The 10,329-nt window shown below is 42.1% G+C and overlaps 1 protein-coding gene across 1 annotated transcript in view; it reads right to left on the bottom strand.

The window, feature by feature from the left end:
• Positions 1-10,329, bottom strand: part of zswim5 (zinc finger, SWIM-type containing 5) — an 81,503-nt gene that overhangs the window by 28,062 nt on the left and 43,112 nt on the right. The window lies entirely within an intron of this gene.

A 10,329-nucleotide genomic window follows, 5' to 3' on the forward strand; every position in this document is an offset into this window, starting at 1 on the left:
ATGGATGTATGGACGCATGGAGGGATGCACATATGGATGGATGTATGGACGGACGGAGGGATAGATGAATGGATTTCTAATTCAACAAGACGTACAGTGTAGCAGAAATTTAAACAGGACAATGGAAATCCTCCTCATCCACCCACCCACAAACGTTTGGTTGCTTCACACCAACTGTCCCGTGTTGTTTGAACATTTGACCCCTCGTCCCGTCTGTGACAACACGCTGCCGATTGTACTTCTATCAAGAAACTGCATCTCAGCAAAAAATACCAGTCTCACTATCGCTTTCTCCCCTCTCTTCGCTAATCTCACTTCCTTATTTCCAAAAGCAGCTAAGGATTCATCCTCCTCCAGCAGCCAGCACATTTCTTGCAGCCTGTGGTCCTTCCATCTCCCATCTGTTCTGACAGCTCCAAGGTTAACATATCACACCCCCTTTGCTCGTTCACACACGCGCAGACACACACACAGCCCACTTGGCCCTGCCCTCAATCAGCCATCTATCTTTGCACAGCAGACATGCAAATGCATGCATGCGCGGGCACACGCGCACACACACACACACACAAAGTACACCAACTCTTTTCCTCTCTGCCTATCCATCCATCCTTCCTGCAGTGTTTGCTGATGTGATAACTGCTGATTGATTCAATTGTGATTTCCCAGAAGCTCTGTCCCAAACACAAGCATGCACACACACACATGCACGCACGTTCCACCCCCCACACACATAAAAAAAAAAAAAAAAATCACAAAAAAAAAACCAACAACAAATAATCCTTGCTAACCACCGGGACTCATTTGTCATGATTACATTGAATTGATTCCCTGATTTGCTCCATTCTTTGCAGAAAGGGGGGAGTGAAGAAGGGAGAGACGGAGAGGAGAAGGGTAGAACAGGGTGGCAGGAGAAAGAGTCGAGGGAGAGAACGGTTTAATCAAGTCCCTTTCAGTCAGTGTATCGCTGCGAAAACAAGAAGCGGGGGGAAATTGGCCGATGTGACCGAGCTGATGCAAGTGAAAAATCGGCTGACGTGTCTGGCCCAAGTCCCTAACCTGACCGAGCAAAGGCTGAAAAAGAAGTAAACAGAAGAATTCAGCGAATTCAGCATTCGAGTAATTCAAAAGGAGAGAAAGTCACACCGTGACAAAAAGGGGTTACTCTGAATGGAGGGCTGACTTTAAAAGAAGTTTAATATTGACAGATTAAAAACAGAGTCAGTCGAAGTCATTAGAACAAAGAAGAACATAATAGTAATAATAATGATAATAATTATAATAATAATAATAATTATTATTAATAATAATAATAAAAATAGTAAACTGTTCTTCATACAGAGGTGTAGATATCCTGGCAAGTGTTACATCTTGACATGTCTGAAATTCGAACACTTCATTTTTCAAATGTGAAAGCGATGATCAGGATGATCAGATTGAAGTAGAGTTTTACTCGTCTCTTCAAGCCTCAACAAAAGTCAGCGCAGAGAGAAGCCGCACATCTGCGCTCAGGTTTGAAGCAGAAAACGAGAGCTGAGGCTTAAGGAAGCCAAGAGCAGAAAGATTCACGCAGAAGCACAAGAACCTCATTGTGAAGAAGAATACGAAGCTGAAGCCGAGATGAGGTGAGGTGAAGCGGACTGGAAGGGCCTTGGTTACATGTGTGCTACAGAAGCTGTCCTTCTCCTGAGTGTGTGTGTGTGTGTGTGTGTGCGTGTGTGTGTGTGTGTGTGTCAGAGCTAAATTAGACATAAGAAGGCCAGCTGTTTTTTTATTTATGTTGCAGCCTGTTCTTTGCTGTGTTTTCAGTGCAGAGGCATTATTGTGCTGCGGCCTTGTCTGGCCACACTTACAAAGAGACAAGCAGAAGCAATTTAGCTGCAAACACTCAAAGAAAGGCTCGTGTCCCTCGCTCCATGCGATAAAAACCTTCATCGACTAGAGAACCTGGACGTCTAGTTTTGACTTTGTCGTGGGGTTTTCTGGACGCTCAAAAAAGCAAAGTCCTACCAAGCAGAACAATTTTAAGAAAACTTTCTTCATATACACTCTGAACATAATCACTAAAAACACCCAGCGTTATCAAGTTCAAAAGAATAAATTTAAAGTCATATTTCAGATCTTTTGAACTGGGGTTCTTCTGAGCAAGGCTATGAACAAATATCTTACCTGTTAAAGATAACACATAAAACAGCCTCACTTTGGAGAAACAGAGTTTAATTTTGATGGGATTGATGAGCTAATGGCTAGTCTGAGTGGAATTAGGACCAAAGTGGACTGTTGACGGCTTAAAGCAAATTCAGTCTCCAACAACTTCAAAGCTAAAGCTAGCTGTTCCTGCTATTATCTTGATATGACCATAAAATTATATGTAACTGTTATGTATTAGTGATCATGATGGAAAAGTTTATTAAAAAAAAAAAGAGGTTTACATGAAACATTTTAGATTTTTGAGTCTGGAGCAGTTTTAAAACAACAAGGCTCCACTTTAGCTTTAGCCTCACTTAGACTAGCCTTTAGCTTGTAGCTCTGGTCAGAAATAAACCATTTCTTCAATCTGGGGCCATTCAAAGAGCTTTCTACAACAAGAGAGGAAAATAACTGTTCATAACTTTTTCAGTAAACTACACTTCAAAACATCTGAACTATTACATGAAGTTGTCACAACAGCATAGTGACATTTAGCCCCATTCTAAGGTCAAACATGATCATAAGAAGACTTCCCAGATTAAACACGTTGTGCTTTTTGAACACGAGCGACATATCCTCCATCTCTCATTAGCGTAAGTCAGTCAGTTAGTTTGTGATATCGAAACATCACACACACAAGCATCAACTGCGGAAACAAAACTTCAGCCAGTGGACGAATCTTAGCTGTAAATATGTTTCCAACTTTCTACAGAACTTGCTTTTATTAGTTAATAGCAATAAGCTGTCATAGCTCACAGTAATGATTTGTTCTACCTTTTTATAAACTCCATTTCTCACCCCTTTGTTAGGTAAGTGAAGAATTCATTGAAGGACTTTAGGAAATGTGCAGTCTTGAAGACAATAAACTAAGCAGGACTAATAGATTGTAACTCTTAAGGGAACGTGCCCATGGTTGCCAGTACAGGACGGACAAACTAATTTAATGCACATGACGTGTTTGAGGTACACCAAGACGCTCCAAATGTTTGAATTTTCCAGGAATCCAGCTACTTTAAATAAATAACCCAGACTCGTCAATATTAGGAAGATAAAGCTGAGTCGACAGCTGTAAAATGTCACTGCACATGATTTGATTACTGACAGAACATTAAAATCGTGCACACATATGTCTGTATTTACACATGGAACACAAGTTCCGTCACTTTCACACGCATGGCAACATGCATCTAATCGATGGTGTAGCCAAAGTCTTCCCTGAAGTCATCCTCTCATCTGGACAGTGTGCTGATCATCTTTGTGCGTTCATTTACAAATATATGCACATCTGTTGTTCGTTTGCTCCATCGTAAGCTGTGCGTGGTCCCTTAATGTGACTCTGCTCACACATGGATTTCCTTCTTTGGTATACGTACGCCAAGTCTCTTGTCCTCATATCTCCTTTTGTTGCTCTTTTGTCCCTTTTTTCTCTGTCTCTCTCGCACTTTGCCCTTTTTGCTAAACCACCCGTGGCCTTAGCCACGGTTTTTGTTTAATATGGCGGCATGCAAAGCAAAGGCACAACCATCTGCTACATATACGGCCGTACTCTGAAGAACAACAAGGCCTGGCATCACAATGCTCCTTTAGCTGGTCTGTGCATGTGTGTGTGTGTGTGTGTGCTCATTTGTTCTTCAAGCGCAGTCTGCAGGGCAAGATAAGTATGCATTTAAGAGGCTTAAATTTCATTTCAGGAACTGAAGGAGACAAAATGGCTCCATTCTGGGTTGGCAAGCACAACACAAGGAACAGTGAGGTAGCAACAACAACAAAAAGGAATGACAGAAAAAGCTTGCTGTGATGCCGTTTGTGTAAACACACACACACACACACACACACAAAGAGGAGGAACAGAGCCGAGCATTTGTAGCTAGGGACAAACACAACTGAGCACAAAGATGAACATTTGAAAGACAAACCCAGTTTTATTAATCCGTGCTTTTTTGTTTGTTGTTTTTGTGCTGCACATCTAAAGCCGACATGGGATGAGAGCTGAAGAAGACCGAGCAGAGGCAACTTTCAGAAGAAGTGACTAATGACCTAAGCTCGTCAATATGACGGTGCCTCACAGAGCTTCTAAAGCAAACATATTTATTAAATTAGCAAAAATATGCAGAATAGGAATATTTAAACAACTTATTAATTTCACTGGGACTAAAAATGGCTTCAAGCGCAGTGTGTCACTAGTGCTTATTGGCAGAAGCTGGTCAGAATAAACGATGACCCAACACTCATTTACAGCCAATAAATCCTGTTCACATTAGCCGTTAACATTTACTGACCGCCATGTTTTTAGGACCCCACACTAATCCTGATGAAATTAAATAAGTGCTGAGGGTTTACTGGTTAAGCTGGTTGCACATGTGCCATAGTAACAGCTAGTCCTGCTGAACAAAAAGTCATTTCAGATACGGTTCAATCCCCGAACGTGCTGTAGGTCTGAGTAAATCTGAAAATAAACGCTTTTTTATAGTGTTTTTGTTCTGCCTCTGCAAAATGTTCCTTCTGGGAAAAGTTTGGTCTAATGCAAAGGTCATAACATTTATGGTCTGTATGCCCGACTCCAGAAACCCCCCCACCTCCCATCCTTATTTAGCCTCTACTCCAATAAAGCTGATCACGGCTCCTCTTGCACAATCATGCATGAAACATGAATAATGAAATATAATGAAAACAGCTTGCAAAGCCAATGTACAAGCTGGCGACTTGCACATGCCCCCTCTATACTAAACACACACACACACACACACACACACACACACACATACACAAAAGCTGGGCAAGGGTGAAACTCTCATTTATCCATTAGCTGAAAAGCAATCGCACATGCACACACGCGGGGGGGGGGGGGGGGGGGGGAAGATTCTGGTTGACTTCATAAAGCTCTCATCAAGCCAAACTACCATATGGGGATGGGGCCCAAAACAGAGGGGGGATTGGATTGTGTGTGTCTGCATGTGTGTGTGTGTTTTGCACATCCTCAAATGCAAACCTAACACAAAGGAAATGCGCATCACCAAATCAGCTTTGTCTTGCATGCATTATGATGCAACTGCTGCCCCATTAAGAAGAACCCTCCCACACACACACACACACACAAACACACACAAACACACACAAACACACACACCCTTCTCTGAAGGTGTGCTGAGAATTAAAACAAAAACCGTTGAAGCTTGGCAATGTTCAAGCATGGGGGGCTTTAACTGAGACCACCTTTTTAACTAAACTTTTTTTTTCTCAAAACAAGGACATGTTGTCCAATGAGCCTTCATGGCACCCGGAAAATCCCCTGAATCCAGCTCCCTGCACCCACTTCTCACCCCCAGCAAACACTCTGCGCACCGAGGCCAGCTTGCTGACGTCAGCAGTCACATACATTGAATTTTAATCTAGGCGTGACCTGGTTTTTCTCGGCTTCCCTCCCCTTCTGGCTGCCCTCATCCTTTCACTGTACAAGCACACCCCTTCTCTCAAAGCACCACCTATCCTAGCACCCCCCCCTCTAAGACCCATGCTGCAGGCCTTGAGGCTGGGGCCTCGCCTGCCATTGTTAGCCCACAATGGGTGAGAGGCGGCTGGCAGGCAGGCAGCAGTCAGGAGGCCTTGTGCAGGAGGTCGGGGGGAGAACACGGTAAAAAGAACTGGGTACACTGTCAAGTAAAATGACTAACAATAAACAAGAGTTTAGCATTTTTAAGATCTGCATACAGGGTGCTGCATTTCATGCCACAGTTTTAGACTACAGTCATTATGAGAAGGGATGGAGTTGTGGGTGTTACTTGATCTCATGCAGTACAGTATTCTATAATCTATATAATGTTAGCACTCAGAAAAGGTGTTGAGGATGACCTTCAACCAGTCTCGCATACATTTTTTGCTTCATATGTAAAATTGACAGAATTATACCTATTTTTGCTTTAGCTATGGTTGCATGGCTGTGGCCACCTTAAACTGTGGTGACTGCAAAATGTAAATAGTTGTAGATCTGTATCCAGTGATTACTTTCTACAAGTTTTATTAAAATCTGTCTAATAGTTCTTTAGATATTTTGCTGACATCCGAACACATGCAAACAGACATTATTGCCTTCTTTGTCTTGGGCAGCAGGCAATAAATAGATAAGACTTTTTTTAAAGTTACGAGAAAAAAGTTTGAATAAATGAAAATTCATCAACATGCAATAAGCTGTACAACCTTAAAAAAATACTATAAATGATGTGGCTGTGGTGCAGTGGTTTTGCAGCCGACTTGGGACCAGAAAGTCACAGGTTCAACTCCCAGCCATGCCCACATGTCGTGGTGTCCTTGAGCAAGAAACTAATCCACAACTGCTCCCTCGACACTTAAATATCTGCCCGCTGCTCCACCTGGGTGCACCTCACATGCGATGGGTCAAATGCAGAGAACTAATTTTGTCAGTGTACGGAAACATACAATGACGACACACATTTAGTATAATTACAAAAATACTATAAATGATGTAAGGTGTGCTCACAAAGCCACTACAGTACTACGTAGGACACGGGCCATCTTTTCTAATAAATCTGCCATCTAAAGCTGTGGGATCAAGCTGAACAAAGAGAGCTTTATTCTCCAGATGAGCTTCAATTCATACATTTCAAATAGCAGCATCTGTCCCTGCAGCCATGTTACATCACACAGGTTTACAGTAAGGCTGTGCCAAGAGACGCACCAGTGCTGTGCAGAAAACATTCACTTTTTATTGTTCAGCTCACTGAGGCCACAAACTGTGTCCAGACACTAAAATAAATTTGCCTCAAATTTTGATCCAATGCAATTGACATGTTCTGCTGTTTACCTCAAAATCACAATGAAAGGGAAATCAAATGACTTGAGCACAATTTTAGGTGATGTAACATTTTGTTTTATATAAACTGCTGTGAAGAGTTAGTGAGACTCTTCCTTTTTTTCTCTTAAAATGTATTTTTAATGTAACATAAAAGCATGTAATCAAAGACGGCTTCCATGAGAGTAATTCAAGGTAAAATCCTTCTCGAATAAAGAAAACAAAAATATAGAACGACAGAGACTCGAGTACTAGCTACCAAGTAAACACATTTTCAAATATTCACCGTGCACAAACATAAATGTTTTCCTATAACTAGAGGCAACCGACTGAGTTTTCGTTTGTTTTTTCAAACTTCCATGACTCTGAAAACGGCTTGGCTGTTTTGAACAACACTATAATGAATTCAACACGAGCTTACAAAGGCTTGGATGCAAAATTCATTAAAGAGATAGTTCACATGTTTTGTTGTGGGGGTTCTGGTTGTGAACAAGCTTACTCTTTAAATGGCCTCAGTTTAAATAAATATATTCATTCTGACCAACTCTTGGGATCAAGTCAAGCCTGAAAAGAGCCAAAGACAAAATGGAATGCTACCTGCTTAAAACAACTCCAAATTAAAAAAAAAAAATCATAGGAGGTATAGTATTTTATAAACCTGTACATTGTAAAAATAGCAGGTGTAGCAACTAGCTGTTAGCCCTGCCAGTGCAGTGTAGGGCACTTTCAGAAAAAAAATCCTCATAATTCACATGGTATGTATGTAATGCATGTATGTATGTAATGTATGTATGTAATGTATGTATGTAATGCATGTATGTATGTAATGTATGTATGTATGTAATGCATGTATGTATGTAATGTATGTATGTAATGTATGTATGTATGTAATGCATGTATGTACGTATGTAACATATGTATGCATGTATGTAATGTACAAACCGGATTCCAAAAAAGTTGGGACACTAAACAAATTGTGAATAAAAACTGAATGCAATGATGTGGAGGTGCCAACATCTAATATTTTATTCAGAATAGAACACAAATCACAGATCAAAAGTTTAAACTGAGAGAATGTATCATTTTAAGGGAAAAATCTGTTGTTTCCAAATTTCATGGTGTCAACAAATCCCCTTAAAGTTGGGACAAGTCCATCTTTACCACTGTGTGGCATCCCCCCTTCTTCTTACAACACTCAACAGACGTCTGGGGACAGAGGAGACCAGTTTCTCAAGTTTATAAATAGGAATGCTCTCCCATTCATGTCTAATACAGGCCTCTAACTGTTCAATCGTCTTGGGCCTTCTTTGTCGCACCTTCCTCTTTATGATGCACCAAATGTTCTCTATAGGTGAAAGATCTGGACTGCAGGCTGGCCATTTCAGTACCCGGATCCTTCTCCTACGTAGCCATGATGTTGTGATTGCTGCAGAATGTGGTCTGGCATTATCGTGTTGAAAAATGCAGGGTCTTCCCTGAAAGAGATGACGTCTAGATGGGAGCATATGTTGTTCTAGAACCTGAACATAGTTCTCTGCATTAATGGTGCCTTTCCAGACATGCAAGCTACCCATGCCACAAGCGCTCATGCAACCCCATACCATCAGTGATGCAGGCTTCTGAACGGAGCGTTGATAACAACTTGGGCTATCCTTGTCCTCTCTGGTCCGGATGACATGGCGTCCCAGTGTTCCATAAAGAACTTCAAATCGTGACTCATCTGACCACAGAACAGTCTTCCATTTTGCCACACTCCATTTTAAATGAACCCTGGCCCAGTGCATTTTTTGGAATCCGGTTTGTATGTATGTATGTATGTATGTATCCATCCATCCATCATCTTTTACCTGCTTCTTCGTTTTCGGGTCATGGGGGTCAGTGATGCCCATAACCAGTCATCACTGTGAGAGAGGTGGGGGTACACCCTGGACAGGTCTCCAGTCCATCACAGGGACAAACGAGAAACAACCATTCACTCTCTCACTCACACCTAGAGACAATTTAGAGTTGCCAATCAGTCTGTGTGGGAGTAGTGGTGTAGAGGTTAGAAGATAAGCCTGTGATTGGAAAGTCGCAGGTTCAACTCCCGGTACCGTCAACATCAAAATGTGGGTGGAAAAGGTGGAACACCTACACCTCCCTCCACCCTCATTCGCCCCACTCTGGGCCCCTGAGCAAGGCCCTTAACCCCCACCATCTGCTCCCTAAACAGGTCTCTCTTGAAAATGAGTTCTTGTGGTTCAATGAGACTACCTGGATAAATAAAGGGAAAGTGAAAAAAAAAAAAAAAAGAAAATGAGTAACATGCATGTTTTTGTTCTGTGGGAGGAAACCGGAGTACCCGGAGAAAGTGCACGCATGCACGGAGAGAACATTCAAACTCCAGCCAGAATGGCTCCCTGGTTGGGATTTGATCTGGCGACCTTCTTGCTGAGATGGGGCAGCTCTATGAACTGTGCCACCATATTGTCGCTGGAATAACCATGTATTGCAAACTTTCTGCTGGTGGAAGTTTGTAAAACAGTGTTTGTGCAAACTGCAATAGAATGTTTGAGACTGGGGTTGTGTAATGAAAGAAACCCACTTTGGTCTAGGCCCCGCTCCACCTAACCTTTAGCTCGTCAGTCTGGTCAAAAGTAAACAATTTCTCTTTAATGTGGTTGTTCAAAGAGCTATCTACAACTGAGATATTAAGCAGTATTGACAGCCGAGCAGTACTGTCCATAATCAACAAAAGAACTCGTCTGCAGTGCGTACAACTAAAACCCACAGAACTGCGGTACAAGAACTGCCAAACGTCTGCTCGACTCAATAACGCGTTGAATGAAAACGTGACACACTGCAACTCTTACAGGCTTTACCTCATCTTGTTGTCGAACCACACTACGTTTCAGTGACAATAAGTGTGCGCACAAACACACACACACAGACAATGGTGGAAGTCCCATAATGTCAGCTGTCATATACATAACCCCACACGGCCATGTGTGTGCGTGAGCTCACACAAAGACAGGTCCTTGGGAGCAATCAACTGATAATGTCAACTGTCACACAAACAATGAGTTCATGCACACACAAACACACACACACACACACACACATTGAGGCAGAGTAAGGGAGGAGAGGGCTGGTAAACAATGCTACACAATTCTCTCTGGCAGAAACTTGAGTATACAAAAGGAAAAGGTTTCCAATCACTAGACATTTATTCACCCTCCAACACACAGACACACAGCAGGGGTGAGACTAAGGGGAAAGAGACCTTTACTATGTGAACTGGGACAGACACACACACACACACACACACACACACACACACACACACACACACA

Source organism: Nematolebias whitei, chromosome 9 (genome assembly GCF_014905685.2).
Source record: "Nematolebias whitei isolate Nwh7 chromosome 9, NemWhi1, whole genome shotgun sequence".
Taxonomy (NCBI): domain Eukaryota; kingdom Metazoa; phylum Chordata; class Actinopteri; order Cyprinodontiformes; family Rivulidae; genus Nematolebias; species Nematolebias whitei.